General features: G+C 53.8%; 1 protein-coding gene and 1 long non-coding RNA gene across 10 annotated transcripts in view; one reads left to right on the top strand and one right to left on the bottom strand.

The window, feature by feature from the left end:
* Positions 1–2,001, bottom strand: part of LOC136792816 (uncharacterized) — a 57,616-nt gene extending 55,615 nt beyond the window's left edge. For both annotated transcript variants that reach the window (XR_010837278.1, XR_010837277.1), the window contains exons 1-2: positions 1,841–2,001; positions 1,529–1,742 (exon numbers count right to left, since the gene is read on the bottom strand). This is a non-coding gene — a long non-coding RNA (uncharacterized lncRNA). The remainder of the gene's footprint in view (positions 1–1,528; positions 1,743–1,840) is intronic.
* Positions 2,002–2,225: 224 nt separating this feature from the next.
* SLC7A1 (solute carrier family 7 member 1) overlaps positions 2,226–15,954 on the top strand; it is an 86,295-nt gene continuing 72,566 nt past the window's right edge. For 7 of the 8 annotated variants that reach the window (XR_010837221.1, XR_010837220.1, XR_010837219.1 and 4 more), the window contains exon 1: positions 2,226–2,479. The gene's annotated coding sequence lies outside the window, so the exon portion shown is untranslated. Of the gene's footprint in view, positions 2,480–10,066; positions 10,236–15,954 lie in introns of those variants that run through there. The other variant, XR_010837218.1, reaches the window with a different exon arrangement.

Genomic DNA, 15,954 nt, shown 5'->3' with positions numbered 1-15,954 from the left:
CAGCAGCTAGCAGGGGGTAGAGTTTAGTCCAAAACCGTATCTGTCTGACTCTGATTCTCTACCTTTTCTGTACCCCATCCTGCCTGATGGTGCTGGCCTGGGACCTGGTCTGTCCACCTTCACCTTGGATGGTGCCCCTAGGGCTTACATTCTAGCATTTCCTTTCCTTGACAATCTCTGGAATCTTGGATCCACGGTTCTCTAAGTCTAATCAAGGTAGCCTGTCACTCACGATGCCTCTGGGCCTGCAATGTGATCCAAACCTGCCTGACAGTTAGCTTTATTGAAAAATTCAGCCAGTTTTTTCGACTTTTTCCCCTAACTTTTTGCTGAGGCTTTGAGCATAATTATTCTTCCCCTGGTTCGCACTGAATCTTTTCTGCCAGGAGACTGCTTGCTTACGGGCCTTGTCATGGAGGGTCTCCTACAGTTTTACGAAGACGAAGTCTGCTGGGTGAGGCTGCTAAACGGAGCACAGTGCTGACAATCGTCTTGGTTAAGTTCTGCCCACACACCCATCAGGGCCTGCTCTCAGAATTTACAGATACTAACTCTATGACCCATCTGCTTGTTGCCCGAGCAGAGCATCTCTACAATCTATTAAATTCTATTTTACTGCAAAGAGTCTTAAAAAAAAAAAAAAAACCCACAATCATATTTCAAGTACTAAGGGATATTCTGCTAAGAATAAAAGGTTTATAAGCTCCAAACAGAGGTGAAATAGCTTGCGGAAAACCATAAAGGAATGAAATGGTAGAATTCAGATTCAAATCCAGATCAAGTGCAAAGGCAAAGCTGGTGGTCCTTGAATCACACCAGGCTTCCCTCTGTGAAATCCTATGATGGCAGTGTCACCGGGTTAAGGAGGCTGTGTGGGATTCAGGAAGAGCCCCAGCACAGGAAACCTCCTTTTTATTTATTTATTTATTTTTTTTGCGGTACGCGGGCCTCTCACTGCTGTGGCCTGTCCCGTTTTGGAGCACAGGCTCCGGACGTGCAGGCTCAGCGGCCATGGCTCACGGGCCCAGCCGCTCCGCGGCATGTGGGGTCCTCCTCGACCGGGGCCCGAACCCGTGTCCCCTGCATCGGCAGGCGGACTCCCAACCACTGCGCCACCTGGGAAGCCCAGGAGACCTCCTTAATGCAACTTGAGAGCATCCTTTCACCAACGAACAGTTGAAGCTGAAATTTACTGTTTTAAAACAACGTGTATGTAGTCACTGATTATGATGCCAAGCGCTCCAAAGTGCCTTGCAAATACTAGCCCATTGCTGTGTGTTCACGAAAACGCTTCTGAAGCTAGCACCCTGCAGTTACATGCTTTATAAATTGCTAGTGTAATTCCAAGAGTATCGCACCCTGTGGCTGACAACGAGGCCCCATCACTGACCAAGGACATTGCGGGGGGGAGAGGGGTGGGTAGGAAGCATGGAAAGGACTCAAAGGCCGCGGACACCGTGGTATCGTTTTCCTGCTTTCCTACAAAGTTAGAGAGGAGGCTGGCGGGGTTAATCTATGACCTACTTACCTCTCTCATGTCACAGGTTATTGGATCTCTATAGACTGTGGCTTCTGCTTGGTTTGGGGCGCCAAGAGGGAGCCTGTGAGGTGAGCGCGGTGGGACCCCGTGCTAGTTTCTGCCATCTCCGGGAGAGTAGCTCCGGAAGTAGCCGCGGTGACAGGCCCGCCGGCCAGGTGCTCGTCCTACCGCCAGGGACACAGGCAGATTCAGGCTTCCGGCCCTTCCGGACAAGGGGCGAGGATACAGCATTTATTGAAAGTAAGGGAACAGCAATAAAAGATTCCAATGAAGATTTATGATAAGTTTTAAAAAACTAACCTTGAAATGCCTCCCCAATCTTCTCATTTTGGGGGACGCAAACTGGCCGCGAGCGCGGGGCCCGCGGTCGGGTGGACAGTCCGGCGGCCGCGCCAGCCGGGCCCTCGCGGGGGGCTAAGGGGACCCGAGGCTGCGGGCGGGCTCCCACTGCCGGAGGGATGGCCGCACGCGGGCGAGGCGACCACCAGCGCGTCGGCAGGCGCCGCCCACCCGCGGGGGAATCCCAGGTTGGGCCACGGGGCACGGGGCGCGCGAAGACGCCGCGCCCCGCCCCGCCCCGCCGCCCGCTCCCGGAGCCGCCGCCGCGCCGCGCTGCCATTGGTGCACGGCGGTGACGCGGGCTAGCGGGTCGGCCGGCGGGGCGCTGGGGGCGGGGCGGGGCGCGGGGCGCGGCTGATGAAACCGGCTCCGGATCCCCTCCCGCCCTCAACGCTCCATTCACTCCTCGCGGGCAGGTGTGAGCGGCAGGTCAGCTGCCGGCGGGGCGCGCGGCCACCCGGCGTCCGTTACTCGCGTCTCCCGCTCCGGCTCCCCGCGCGCCGCGCCTCCGCCCGAGCGTTCGTCAGTCCCGCCGAGCCTCGGTCCATCGTCCGTCAGTCCAGCCGCGGTCTTGCCTGCATCCCGCTAGCCACCGGCCCGGTGAGTCCCCGGCCTCCGCCGGCGCAGCTGCCTGGGTCCGGGTCACCTTGGGGGGCTGAGCCCGGCGGCGCGGGGAGGGGCGCGGAGCCCGCGCGGGGCGCGCTGGCATCCTCCGGGTGGGCGCGGGCAGGGCGGACGGGGGTGTTCGCGGCCGGTGCCCATGCGTCTGGCTCCGCCACGGAGTCCATTTTGGTTCGCTGAAGGCGCGGCGTGGTGCATGATGCAACACCCCGTGAGGAAGCGTGGGCGACCTGGCGCCTCCGGGGTGCCGGCCCCGCGCTCCCTTCGGGGCACCCGGCGCCGGGACGCGCGGGTGGTCGCGGGGGCATGGGGCCGGGGAGTGGGTACGGGGCCCGGCAGGCGTCCGGTAGACCTTCCCTTACATGGCGCGGAGCGGAGCACGCCGCCCCGCCGCGAGGTCCACGACGTGTCAGCGGCCGCGGGTGGGGAGCCCGCCGGGCGGCGGGGGTGGTCCCGGGGCAGGTGGCCGGCCGAGGACGGCGTCGCGCACCCGCAAGCTGGCCGCCGCGCCCACGTCTCTTCCTCTCTGGAACCCTGCACACTCCCTGGTCCGCCTCCACCTCTCTTCCGGGTCCCCGGAGTTATTTCGGGGAAGTTCCCCCTGCAGGGGGCTTCCTTGTGACCCGGACTGGCCCGTAGAGGCCGGTGCTCAACGCTTCCAGATGGTTTCGAGCAGGACGAGGCAGTTCTTCCGGCTTTACCGAGACAACCTATTCTCAGTGTGTTCCTTTCTACGTAGTAGGAAACTTCCCGGGCCAGGCGGGTCCCGCAGTCATTCTAAGACCTGTGTGTACACAGCAGCAGGGCGCTGTAGTACTACCGCCGCGTGTTTTAGCTCCTTCCCCTTTTCAGTGGCTGTGAGAACCCGAGAGGAGTGGTGCTTGACTTGTATGATTAGGACGGCCAGACAAGTGCCTTCTGGAAGAAACGTAACACTGCCCAGTACCCGCCCTCAGGCTCTCACGTGTAGAAGTAATCTGGAGTAGTTTTTACTCCAGATTTGTAAACAGAGGAGTGAGTGAGGGTTTCAATCCCAGGTGTATTTCCCTAAATGAGCTCTTAAAAATGTGACCAGGACTGTGTTTTGGCCTCTGGCTGAATTTCCTAATTGTGTTTCATTTGAATTATAATTTACTTGGGATTTATCTTAACGTTTCTTGCCACTTAGGTTTGGTTCCGATAATAGGAAACCGTGTTACATACAAAAATATCCCCCGATATTTTTAGTTGATCTCAGTGGAAATTATGATTTTTATATGCACACACCCTTCTGTGATTAAAACAAAAAGGTCTTGTTTAAGTCATAGTCAGAATAGAAACTTAGGGGACAAAATCAACAATGGATTAAAATAGTTTTTAGAGGTTTAGCATATTAAGATCATGTTTAATTATTACAGGTGAAATTTAAAGAGTGCCAAAGGGGTTTTGACTAAAGAAACGGGACGAGAATTAATAGAGATCAGAAATGTACTCAATTGTTTAAATCTGGATTGAACCACGTGTGTGCTCTTATCACATAATTTGCTGTAAAGGAAGAAAGGCTTGAAAGACGAGACAGGTGGCTTGCATTTTAGGACACACATTGATCGTATTGGGTTGAGGCTTCCATTCTTTGATGGGTTTAAACACGTGTTTACCGACTGTTGTAGTCTGTTGTTTCTTTTCTACTCAGGCCAGTAAAAAAATGTAGTTACGTTGGAGGGCCCAGCATTATGTCTTATTAAATTAATCCCTTACGTTATTAACTATGTATCTGAAGGTATCGGTTTGTTAATCCCAGAGAGGAATTTTAAACGGGAATGAGTGTGTCCTTGTTATGGGGAGAAACATTTTCCTCTGACCCTGGAGGTGTCTGGGCCACAGGCATCTTCTGAGATGGCCATCCTTCAAGTGGGGGCCGGGTCCTGGCTCCAGGTGGGACCTGCGGACGGGCGGGCGCTGGTACCCTTCTCCGGCCTGGGGCCCTCACCACTGTCTGCTCCAGTTGACGGCAGGCCATTTCTCTCAGAGAAGCGGGGAGTGGTGGGTGGCTGTCAGGGAGTGGAAGGATCACCTCAGATCCTGGGTGGAGGAAAGATGGGGGACGGGCGGGCGCAGAACGGGGGAGGCCGGAGCAGAGACTGGTAACTTAAGTCTGGAAAAAACCCCAAGCCCAGCTTATTTCTGCACAGGAGAGTGTGCCCGTATGTCGCTTCTGTGAGAGGGAGAGACGGTGCGGCTTGGACGGGCGGACACGGTAGGAATGTGAGCTGGTTGAGCTCTGCTCCTCCTGCAGGCTGGTGTCCTCGCTCCGCCTGTGGATTTTAAAGGAAGATTCCATGAGAGCCGCGAAAGGCCGATGAGGTTCCACGTAGAGCGGAGCCACTGTGCGAATGAGGTGGGGAAGGCTGAGGAGAGCGCGTTGGGAAGGACTCGGTAAAAGTCACAACCGGCTTTTTTCAGACGCTTCCATCCTCACGGGCTGGGGCTGAGCCGGAGCTGCCGTGTTGCGCCCACGTGCCGCCGCGGCGTTGGGCCTCCTTCCCCTCCGCCCAGCAAGCCCGCGGCCTCCCTGTTCTCCCCTGCGCCCTCCAGTGGGCGTCTTGGCCGCGGGTTTGTGCCGTGGCCCGCCTGGGGGCTGCAGCCGTGGGGCGCAGCTGCTTTTTCACTCCTGGCCTTCGGGACGTCTGCCTGCCACGCGTTTCTTGGGCCTGAGGCCACTGGCATTGGACCCCAGGCCAAGGTTGTATCTACCCCAAGGTTTAGGTCTGTTCCAGTCAGAGCAGTATCTTTGGTGGCAGATGATGGGCCTTGTGGTAACTTCAGCGGCTTCTCTTCCTTCTCCGTAATCATGTCCCCACCCCTAACTGCAAAGCAACTTTGACAGCAACTATCCCTTCACTTGTTCAGAGCAAGTCACAGTTCATCATGGGGGGGTTAGTGCATTTGCCCCCTGTGGATCTGCTAGAAGGACAGGAAGCACATTGGTAAAAGGATTTGGTGGACTGCTGTCTTCATTTGGCTCCGAAGACATTCCTTCAGACCTTGGGCCTCAGCAGAGCAGCGGCTGAAGCTGTCTGCCTCACCCGTCGGTCAGGATTCGTTCACCCAGGGGACACAGGCTGCACGTTGGGATGGATTCTGGCACGAGGTTCCCTCGTCACGCCGCACCCGCGTCTTTCATTTGGCTTTTCCTCTGGTTATGGTCATCAGCAGGGGACCGCCAGGTGGTAGATTTGGTGGACAGACCACGTCAACTGAGGGTAGAGGTGTGTGGAGTTAGAGGCCAGCTTCCGTGCAGCCTGAGGTGATCGCCCTGAAATGCAGACGCTGCTTCTAGGAGCCGGGGCAGGTGGTCCAGTGCCGGGAACGGCGCCACCCGAGGCGTCTTTGGTGCAGGTTTGCTGCCGTCTCTGTGCAGCCTCCAGCAAGTCCTTTGGGCTGTCGGAACCCTGCAGACGTGCTCTTGCCCTGCCTGTAGCGTGGGGAAGCCCGCCCTCTCAGCCTCATCGTGATGAAGCCAATAAGCATGAAGTGCAGAATATTCTTTGAAAGAATAAAGGTCAGTCCATTTAGATTCTTTCACAAAATAAGTTCTTTCCATTGCCAGCCTTCTCTTCTGATAAAGGCAACCAGAAATCAAGCTCCGTTCAGCCTTCAAAGGCTACCAAGAGGCGGACTTATACTGAGGAGGGAGAAAGAATGTCCTTCGTACGGTAGGACATTGTGTTTCCACGTCGTCTCCCTTCTCCCTGAGTCACCTTTCCCCTCTGGAGACAGTTGTTTCCGAAACATTCTGTCTTCCTGCTGTAGTGCTTTCTTCAGAAGACCAATGCAGATAAGGTTCTTGCCTGTGGGAACAACCAAGTGCTTTGCCACGTGCGTAGGAGTGGGTCCTGATTCTCCGCACGTGCCGGGTGCACAGGGAGCCCCACATTGCGGAGACCCGCTCGCCTTGCCGACTCCGGGCGGCCCCCTGCTCTCCCCGACGGGCCACGCACTGCGGGGGCCGAAGGAGGTGCCGTGGGCCTCGCCCGGCCGGCCCCGGAGTGGGCTCCGCTTACAGGACCAGTGCCTTTTCTAAGATATTTCTCAGAGCCACGTTTGAATCCTTTTCCATATTGCCTGCATAATAATTGGCTTCTAGTGCCTACCTTACAGGATTGAGAGGATTTAAATGAGGCAATAATCCAAGTTACGCACTTAATGCAGCTGGCCATACCAAGCGCTTCGTATAAATGTTAGCTGTTTTACTGGAAACAAAGCTCAGTTCTTTGATTTTGGCGTGGAGAAGAAGAAAATGTGTAACAACTTTATTTGCCCTCCCATTTTGCCAAGGTGTCAAAAGGCCGTCTCTTCTCCTTGGAGTTGTGTCTGCCTTGCAGTGGGTGGCGTGGCACTGGGGTGTCGGGGAGGCCAGTCCCCGCAGGTCTCACATCCACAGCCTTGGGTTTGTCCCCTCCTCACGCCTCTGGGAAGCAGAGCTCAAGGTCCCATCCTCAGGGGTGGCCTTCGCGTGTCTGTGTGCACGTGCGTGTGTCTGTGTGTTTGGGGAGTGTCTGCCCTCGTCCATCCTGACCCCAGACACTTGGTCCAAATTACCTTGAGCGCTTTGGGTTTAAAAAGTGGGGCCAAGTCTGTTTCCCACCTTTGTTCATCCCTTCCTCTGAGGGCTGAGGTAGATGCCCCAGGGCGTTGGCCTGGGATGGGGGCCCCATCACGGGGCAGCGGCGAGGGGAAGGGAGCAAACGTCTTGCCGGCGTTTCATCTCACTGTTGTCACCGTTGTCTTCCTGCCCATGAAGATGCTGGGGGTGACCTTTTAAGGTCGGCTTGAAAAGGCTCTTCCTCTGTATCTTCTTATTTGCCTACCAAGTACCATTAACCAGAGTCTCTTACACCAAATAGGAAGGAAGGGAGAGGCCCTGGGGCTGAGTGAGATCCAGACTACAAGCCCTGTTAGTGTTCACCGCAGGCTCGGCACTTTCTTTGTTGTCATGTAATCCTCATAGCCGCCCCTGAGGTTGGTCCGGCTGTTTGGCTGATGGGGAGATGGAGGCCCTGAGAAGTGACACAAGTTGCTGATGGGCACCGGGGTGGGTCGTAGGCGGCAGAGCTAGGATCTGCACCTGGGGCCTGGCTCCAGGGCCCTGACACCGAGCGTGCTTAGGCCTGTGGGCGTGAGCCTGGGCCTGGGGCTCCGGCCGCTCGCCCTGGGCCCCGTGGTCTGGCACGCGTGTGCGCGGGGCCACGCCGGGCCCTGAGATTAGCACTCGGACCTGGGAATGCCAGGCTGCCACACGTCTCTTGGTTCCGAGTAAGTCCTGGAGGGGCGGCAGCCGGCTGTTTTCCTCTAGCTGCCCCAGTTCTTCTGAGCGCAGATCTTTCCTCTCTGAGCCCTGGACTGCGGGCACAGCTGGAGCTCTGGGGTCCTTGACACAGCTGTGCTGAAGTGTGACGGAGGCTGCGCTGCGTTCCTCCTGGGTCAGTAGTCTGCCATTGGCATCGCCAGAGCTGGCTGGACGAGGGGCTTCCTGCCCGGGCCACAGGAGCCCGGCCTCACCGATCTCCACCGGTCGTCTCTGCTCCCCTTCTCCAACGCTGCGGGAGGGCCCTTTGCAGGGGGTCATCTTGTTTGTAGGGAAAAGTGGCTCCCTTCTTCCTCCTTCTCAAGGCCAGTGGCAGTAGCCGTTCTCCCAGGATCTTCACTTTGCTGCCTTCTGTAGTGTCAGGAGGTGGGGAGGGGTCTCCTTCCTTGGAAGGTGCTTCCTTGACGCCCTCAGGAAGCCGGGGCTGGCGGCTGTCCGAGCCAGGGTAGCAGCAGGCACTGTCTACGCTGGAGAGACCGTGCGCTGACAGGGCCCCCGGGGCAGTGGCCCTGGCCCCATGGGGAGGCCGTGGGTGCTGGCAGGTGGAGTGGGGAAACTCGTGCCCGCCCCTTCCTGCCTCTGTCCTTTCTTCCTTTGCTCTTTCAACGTTTTGTGGATAGCATTTCAGACTTAAAGAGAAGTTACAGGGGTTACAAGGAGCGCCTCAATTTTCTCAGATTCACCGGTTGTTTACATTTCATTCTTTCTTTCTGTTTATCTGTCAATCAGTTAATCTGTCTACACACACGGATGCATTTTTTCCTGAACCATTTGAGAGTAAGTCAAAGACATCACGTCCTTTTATTTACCCCGGCATGCTTCAGTGTGTTTCCTAAGAATAAGGACGTCCTCTTACATGACTACAGTACGACATCAAAATCAGGAAATTTAACATTTGTGACATCATCAAGTCCACAGTCCATATTCAACTTCCAGTTGTCCAAATAATGTCCTTTACATATGCATGTAGGTAGTTGGTTTTTTGTTTTTCGTTTTCTTGGTTTTGTTTGTTTGTTTTCAGGAGAGGCTCTTTCAATGGAACTGTGGTCTAATTTTCTACCTTATAAGCCTCTTTAAGAAAAAAAAAAGTTCCTAAAAGTTAGAATGTGTATTGTGAAAAATTTGGAAACTATGGAAAAGTAAATGAAAGAGCCAATAAACAGCATCCATAATTCCGGCAGAGAGGCTGAGCGCCCGACCAGGGTAGAGGGCTTGCAGGAAGGTGCCTGGTCGGGAGACTTCAGCTCAGGGTGACGTGCTCCCGCAGACCTGCACCCCGAACGCACCCCGAACACACAGGGCGGGGGCCCGGAGCAAGGCCTCGGGCTGCGGGGGCAGCAGGCGCCCTGCCTGGAGCGGATGCCTTTCATGCCCCTGCCTACCACCTGGACCGTTGCCCACCTGAGCAGGCAAACATAACCCCCTCGGGGTGGGGAAGGGTGGAGCTGATTATTAAATACCCAGAACTTGTTCAAGCCTTGAAAAGAAACGTTGCAGGCCCTCTCTTGCCTGCTGTGTAGCCCTGGCTTCCCAGACTAAGCAGAGGGGAGGGATGGGTAGGGGCCCTGATGGAGAGGAATGGTCCTGGTCTCTTGGCCTGTAGCTTGCGGTTATTTCATAGGGTTGTTGAGTCTCCCGGCCGCTACGAGCGGGCCAGGAGAGTGATAAGAGGAGAAATTCTAAATGGTGAATTGTGTTCTTTGCTAGCCCAGAAGTTCCTGGGGGAAGGTTCCAGACTGTTGGGTGAGGTGTGGATCTTGCTGCTTTCTGTGTTTCGTTTGTCAAAGCCGTCCCCTTTGTCATCACCAGCAGTACCCCCAAGACTCCGCTCTTGCCCCGGCCCTGGAAGGGGCCCTCGCTGGGTGGGGCTGGTTTCTGGAAGGGTTTTGTTCTTAGAACCCGGCTCCCGACGGCTGGTACCTCAGTTTCCCTGAGCTGTGAAACCTACACTGTGTGTGAGCAGGGCCTCTGAAGGCCATGATCAAAAGCCCCCAGTATTTTTCCATGTTTGTTTCCTCTTCTCCCGCACCAGACCCTCTCCTTGAAGGAGGTGGCCTGGAGAGGGAGGGACTGCGGTGGGCAGCCGCCCAGACTGCACACCCCGCTGGGGCCCCGGAACTCCAAACCTGGCCGGGCCGGCACCGGAGGCTGCTCTTCAAAGAGACCCTTTGAAGCGCAAACATTTCCTTTCCTGAAAAGAAGGGAAATTGAAATGAAAACGTATTGTTCTGTGTAGACAATGTTCTCTTGGATCAAAGAGGGAGTGGGGCTTATAAAAAAGGGAGATTCACAAGTTAGGCCTTAACGTGTGGCGCTCGGGGAAGCCGGGACCGTGTACATGTCCACTGCCCGGGGTCCGTGATCGGCCCGGGGTCCGTGATCGGTAAGGTTGTATCTTCCCCCTTTTTCCCCCTTAAGGTCCTAAATCTGGATCTAACGTGCTGTGTTTAACTGTGTCTCTCTCGCGCGTTTGTGTTTTTATCCTGTGGTCAGCATTTAGAAATGTCCTTTGGTAAATTATGACACCATCCACGATGGAATATCATGTAGCCAATAAAAGTGATGTTTTCAAGGAACATTTGATCTTAAGGGAAAAACTTTACTGTTAAAAGTGAAAATAATCTGGATGCAATTTTCCGTAATCAGTGTTCTCTTAATGAGATAGAAAGAAAACACTTAAAATCAGTCTCTGTTTTGTTCACTGCTAGGTGTGGAGCACTTGAACTAGTTAGTGCTCAGCAAATATTCATTGTATGAATTATTTTTATAATTAGTGAAACAGCAGTATAGTTTAAAGGGTGGGTGTCTTTGAGCCAAGTAGTAACATTTTGGCAAGTGGAAAGAACAATAAATTATTTTGAATTTCTCTTGTAATTCTGTCCTGGCGTCTCGATTTGGGGTTTATTTTGGAGGGTTTTGGCTACAAACGTGTACCACATTTTGTACTTTGATACACAACACCCTGTGAATGAGTGACTGTGACGTTTCTACTTTTGGAGTAATCGGGTCTTGTTGAAATTAGGGTATTGGGATAAGTTTTTCCTGGGCTGGCTACTAGGCTCCTTCACAGATGGGGTAAGGAGACAACTGCTCAGGTACTCTGTGGCTGATGTACCATTTCACCGGCTTGACCTGTCCTGTTGTTGAGAATTTTGCCTGTTTTGCCCAGGGAAAGTTTCTCATCTTCGAGTCTCAGTACTACCAAGATATACTAGTAGGCCATCCGTCCATCGCCCCATTTCTGACTCAGAAGGTTCTTTAGTAACACAGCATCTCAGGATGGCCCTGGTCTCAGTGATTGTGTGTCACAGCTGCCTGTGCTTCCCCCTGGTGAGATCGTTTCGTTCCTCCTTCAGAAGGACGCAGGCACTTAGGTTTCAGAGCCCGATCTGCACAGGGTTCTGGAAGCCCCTTGGGGAGGCTTCCTTCAGGCTGGGGTAGGGCTGCTGGGGCCCACACCCCGGTTCTCCTGAGGGTGGCTGCAGTCTACAAGAGGAAATAAACTGATACCGTGCTCAGGTGCACACACAGGGAAGTACATATTTATATGCAGATTAAAATGAAACTTCCCACCAAACAGTACTCATTCTCGTACCTGGGCTGCACTCTGATAATTTTTACTCTTTTCTATTACATCGCGAAAAATCCTGGTGGCGACTTGCAGTTTACAAACACTGCTGGGCGTGGGCGTGCTGGCCTCCTTGCCCACCCTCCCCTCCTCCGTGGTGTCCTGAGTTTTATACTCACTGGCCTAGGGCCTGGGAGGAATTCTCTGTCCACACCGATTTAGACAAAGACAGTCAGAGGGTAGAGGTTGTTTCTTTTTGTGGTGATTTAAGGGTTTCTGACCGAAGTGGACATTATTATCTATGATGATTCCCCAGAAGGCAAATAGGGACACAAGGCAAGACCTGTGTGAATTCCCAGTGTGCTTTGCTGCTGGTGCAAACCCGGGTAGCTCTGTCCTAAACTGACCTCACGTGCTGGTGTTTTGAAGGTGGCCTGGTCAGGCTGTGTGGTTTTTTTTCAGGGATGACCCAAACTTTTGTTAATTTCAGCACTTTGACCTTTTTGTGTGTGTTTACTTTTTTCAGTGTGATTTGAGGAAGAGTCCACCAGAAAGGTAAGCCTTCTCTTTCAGAATTGAGGATTTGTAGGAAGAAGAGGGAGAAAAGTCACTCTTACAGAAATATTAATTTTTAGACTCTGGGGTCTGATGGTTTAAAATTGAACAGAGCGTTGAGATTATAATATTAGCAATAGCAATCGTACCATTAAATAGTTTTTCTTGAAAAGGTTGAATGCATTTTGTTCTCTTTTTTGAGAAGCGTTTGAATTTTTTTTTTTTTTTTTTTTTTGCTTAGAAAATAAGTCTGTGTATATAATTCCTAGAACAATTGTAAATCAAGGGAATTGATTCTATGGAACAAAAGCACAGTGACAACAGAACTAGAACAAGATAAATCACCTAGTTTACTGAGACAACGTACAAATATCTGTCCTTGTTTCTTGTAACTTCTTTTATTTACTGTGCTTCTCAGTAAGTTTACTGTAAGAATTCAGAGTGCTTAATTTGTAGTCTTTTAAAAATTCATTTATAAATGACAAATATTACCACTGTTGTTAGTATTTGAGAAGAATCCTCATGAACTTGATTTTATGCTGTTATATTTGTTAATATTATGTGAAATAGGGGATTATCTGCAATTGTAATTGTATAACATGTCCCCCATAAGTCTATAACCTCAAATTTTTAGCAGCAAGTTTGGGTTTTAAAGGAAATCTTTTGTTGGAAGACCTTTCTTTCTCCCTAGAGGGCAATCTTGGAAGACATTAGGCAACAATATTCACTCATTCTTTGAGTAATCCACATTGAACTGGGAAGAATGTCTTGCTAGCCTCAGAATTTGATGCAATCAGAATTTGGAGAATATCAGCTGTAACTTGTGCTAGGATTCAGGCCTAGTTACTGAAAGGCTCTCAGGTCTGTGGTCTGATGATTCACTGCAAGGGCTCTGCCACCTTGAATTCCTCAGGCTTCCCTGCAGCCCCTGGCTGCCTGTTAACTGTCCTGCCTTGAGCATCCGCAAGGCAGCTCTTGCTGAACCGCCCTGGAGAGCCCCCCGGTTAGTGGGAGATTTGCAGCCTCTTTGGGGGCTGCTGGCTCTGACCCGAGCCCTCACAGGGTGTCTCTTTCCAGCAAGGTGTGTGGCCCTGGCAGCAGGGATAGAGGCAGAGGAGCCCTCCCTCCAGTCTGACGCTGCGTGGGAGCCAGCAGCCCTGTCCCCAGCTCATGAGGGCGGACTCAGTTCTCCCAGCCCCTCCCCCCACGCTACACTGCCCCCAGCCAGCAGGACTTCCGGGCCGACTTTACTGTGCGTGTGGCCTGAGGGCCACAGCCCTGCTCGTCTAGACCTCGCCTTAGTGCCTGGACCCACAGATGCAAAGTGTGCACTAATAAATATAAGACTTTAAACCGAGGGCCAAGACTAACCATGGCTGGGAAGGTAGCGCACAAAACAGGAGACGCTTCCACGGCACCGTGCCTACTGCCTCTTCGTTACGACTGCTGCCCCTCCATCCTCATTGGACAGATGTGGCAGCAGGGGCAGGATGGAGAAGAGGACTACGTTTTGCATAAGTATGGGAGTTACATTTGCATGATGTCCTAGTGCCTTTCACGTCCTAAAGTCAGACCTCGGGTGTCTAACCCATCTCACAGGCTCACAGGTGCGTGCGTACGGATCCCCTCTGGGGATTTCGTGGACCTGCAGGTCTGTTTCCCAAGGTCTGGGGCAGAGTTTCTAACCAGCTCCCGGGTTCTCTTGGAGTAGCCGGCATCTGTCAAACCACTGGCAACTGCACCTCGTCAAGGAGACCTCAGCCGCTCTTGGACCGCAAGCCCCTTGAGGCCAGGCTCCTGGACCCGCCAGTGGCTGGTGTTGAGTAGAAGCTCAAAAGATGTCTTTTCAGGAACCCAGGCACTTGCTGTCCCCGGGCCCTTGGGGTGGGAGGGGCGTGCGGCGCATTCCTCTCTGACCAGCCTGGTTATCTGTTTGCCACCAACTGCAGAGAGGGAGTGGAGACTCAGGCTGCAGGGGCAGAGCTCCTGGCAGGGTGGAGGCGATAGGAATAGCGTACGTAGAAGGAGGCACCAGAACTCGGCCGCCCCCATCTCAGGAGCCCGTGTGTGGGAGCCCCTGCAGCTCCCAGCCTCAGTTTCCCCATTTGGAAGAAGGGGAGAGCTTCAGTCCCTACGCTGTAGGCTGTGCAGATGATTAGATCTGTAAAATGAGTTTAGAACGTTGCCTGGTGTTCAGTAACCATGAGCTCTAGTTAGGGTTGGTGTGTAAAGGGTTAAGCTTCAGCCTCTGGAGGTTTCTGCCCAGTAAAGAGCCCACCTCAGAGGTGGTGACTGTGCTGAAATGGAGTAGGTGTGAATTAGCATGCGGAGGCTTCAGAGACTGCGGGGTGGTGAAAGGGGCTAAGGAGAGGTTGCTACTTGTTCTCTCTTGGTCAGGAAGTTCTTAGTGGAAGATGGGGTGTCAGGACCTTTAATTAAAGGGGAGCCGTGTGGAGGGACGGGGCCTGGGGCTGCCGGGGTTCCCTGCTTCCAAGACCGAAGACCAGGATGCCGCTTGGCAAGGGAGGGTGTGGGTTTGGGCGGACTTGCAGGTGTTAAGCCCCTTGCAGTTTCCTTCCGATTGCCTCTGAGGAAGTTTTGGAAACGGTCGGGTGCTCAGGTGAGGGTCCATCCTCCTCCCGCAGCCCAGAAGCCCCAGAGGTGTGGCCTCAGCCCCTGACCTTTGAATAGTCAGGGGATGCATGTCTGCCTACTGCGCATTTTTGCGTTGGGAAGTGCAAGGATGACCGCAAAGCAGATCAGTGTCTCAAAAGCTCTGAGGGCTCTGTTCCCTCCCGTTTCACTGCACATGCTGTGGAGACGCCTGGAAGTTCGCCAGAACTGCTTGATCTCAGTGTTCCTTGTCACGGGGGAAATAATGAGGGAAGACATGATGGGAACGGAGTATGACTACACTTGGTCGTACTTGGTTTTTATTTTTGCTGTGTTATCTGGCTCATTCATTCATGTGCTCATGGGAAGGCTCTCTGTGAAGTAGTATATGGAGACATCATTTATGCTTTTCTTTAAAATCTGGGACTTGTGATCACTTCTGTACAAACCGTGAGCCAAGACCGGACGTTCTCGGAGGGCTCTGCACGGCGGTGGTGACGGTGGGGTCTGAGGGGTCTGGGTGGGGCCTGGCCCTGTCCTTGACTCTGTGGCCTTTGGTAGCATCTGCATTTTTCATCCTGCATGTATTGCTTTATGAAATCCCACCACGGCGTTGTTTCTTGGGGAAAATCAGATCTGATTCATGGCGTCTCATGCAGAGTGTCTTATAATCGCCTTTCGTACACTTTTCAGTCTCCAGAGACTTGCACGTTATCTGTCTCACCAAGTGGCAGGATGAACGGTGCGTTACATGGGTGAGACCTTGTGGTCGGGCCGTGAGGAAACCCTCAGCTTTTCCGCGCTCGTCACCTTGGCAGAGGGGAACGCTGTCAGCTGAAGGCGATTAGTCTTGATAGCTCAGCAAAGCGGCCGGTGGGGAAGTTGAGACGTGTGCGTGTGTGAGAAGGTGTGGGGAATGAATGTCTGTAAAGGAGAAGGTAGTGCCGTCCAGCCCAGGGGACGGGCTCCCCGCCTGCTTGTGGGTCGTCTCGAGGTGACAAGGGGTGACTTTCAGGAGAGGGATATGGTCTCTCCCAGCTCTTGGATGAGCCGGGAGTCAGGCGTGCTGGCGTCAGGGGAGCCGGGCTGGATGGACGGGGGCTGGAGCTGGAGTCCTTCGCCCCCCGCTGCCCAGCCCTGAGGTCCCCCTGCGGATTCAGCACCCCCTCCCCAGCAAGTGTCCCAGGCAGGCCTCCCCCCCGTTAGACTGGCCTGGAAGTCCAGAGACCTCCTTGCTGCCAGCCGAGCCCCGGACCGAGTGACCCTGGCCGGGTCCGAGCCCTCAGGGCCACGCTCTCTGCTTCTGGATTCCGAAGAGATGGCACTAGGATACTCGCTTTGGGGTTTCCAGCCCTAAGCAGGAAGTGGGTG

Source organism: Kogia breviceps, chromosome 16 (assembly GCF_026419965.1).
Source record: "Kogia breviceps isolate mKogBre1 chromosome 16, mKogBre1 haplotype 1, whole genome shotgun sequence".
NCBI lineage: Eukaryota > Metazoa > Chordata > Mammalia > Artiodactyla > Physeteridae > Kogia > Kogia breviceps.
This window is presented reverse-complemented; position numbering and strand designations above follow the sequence as displayed.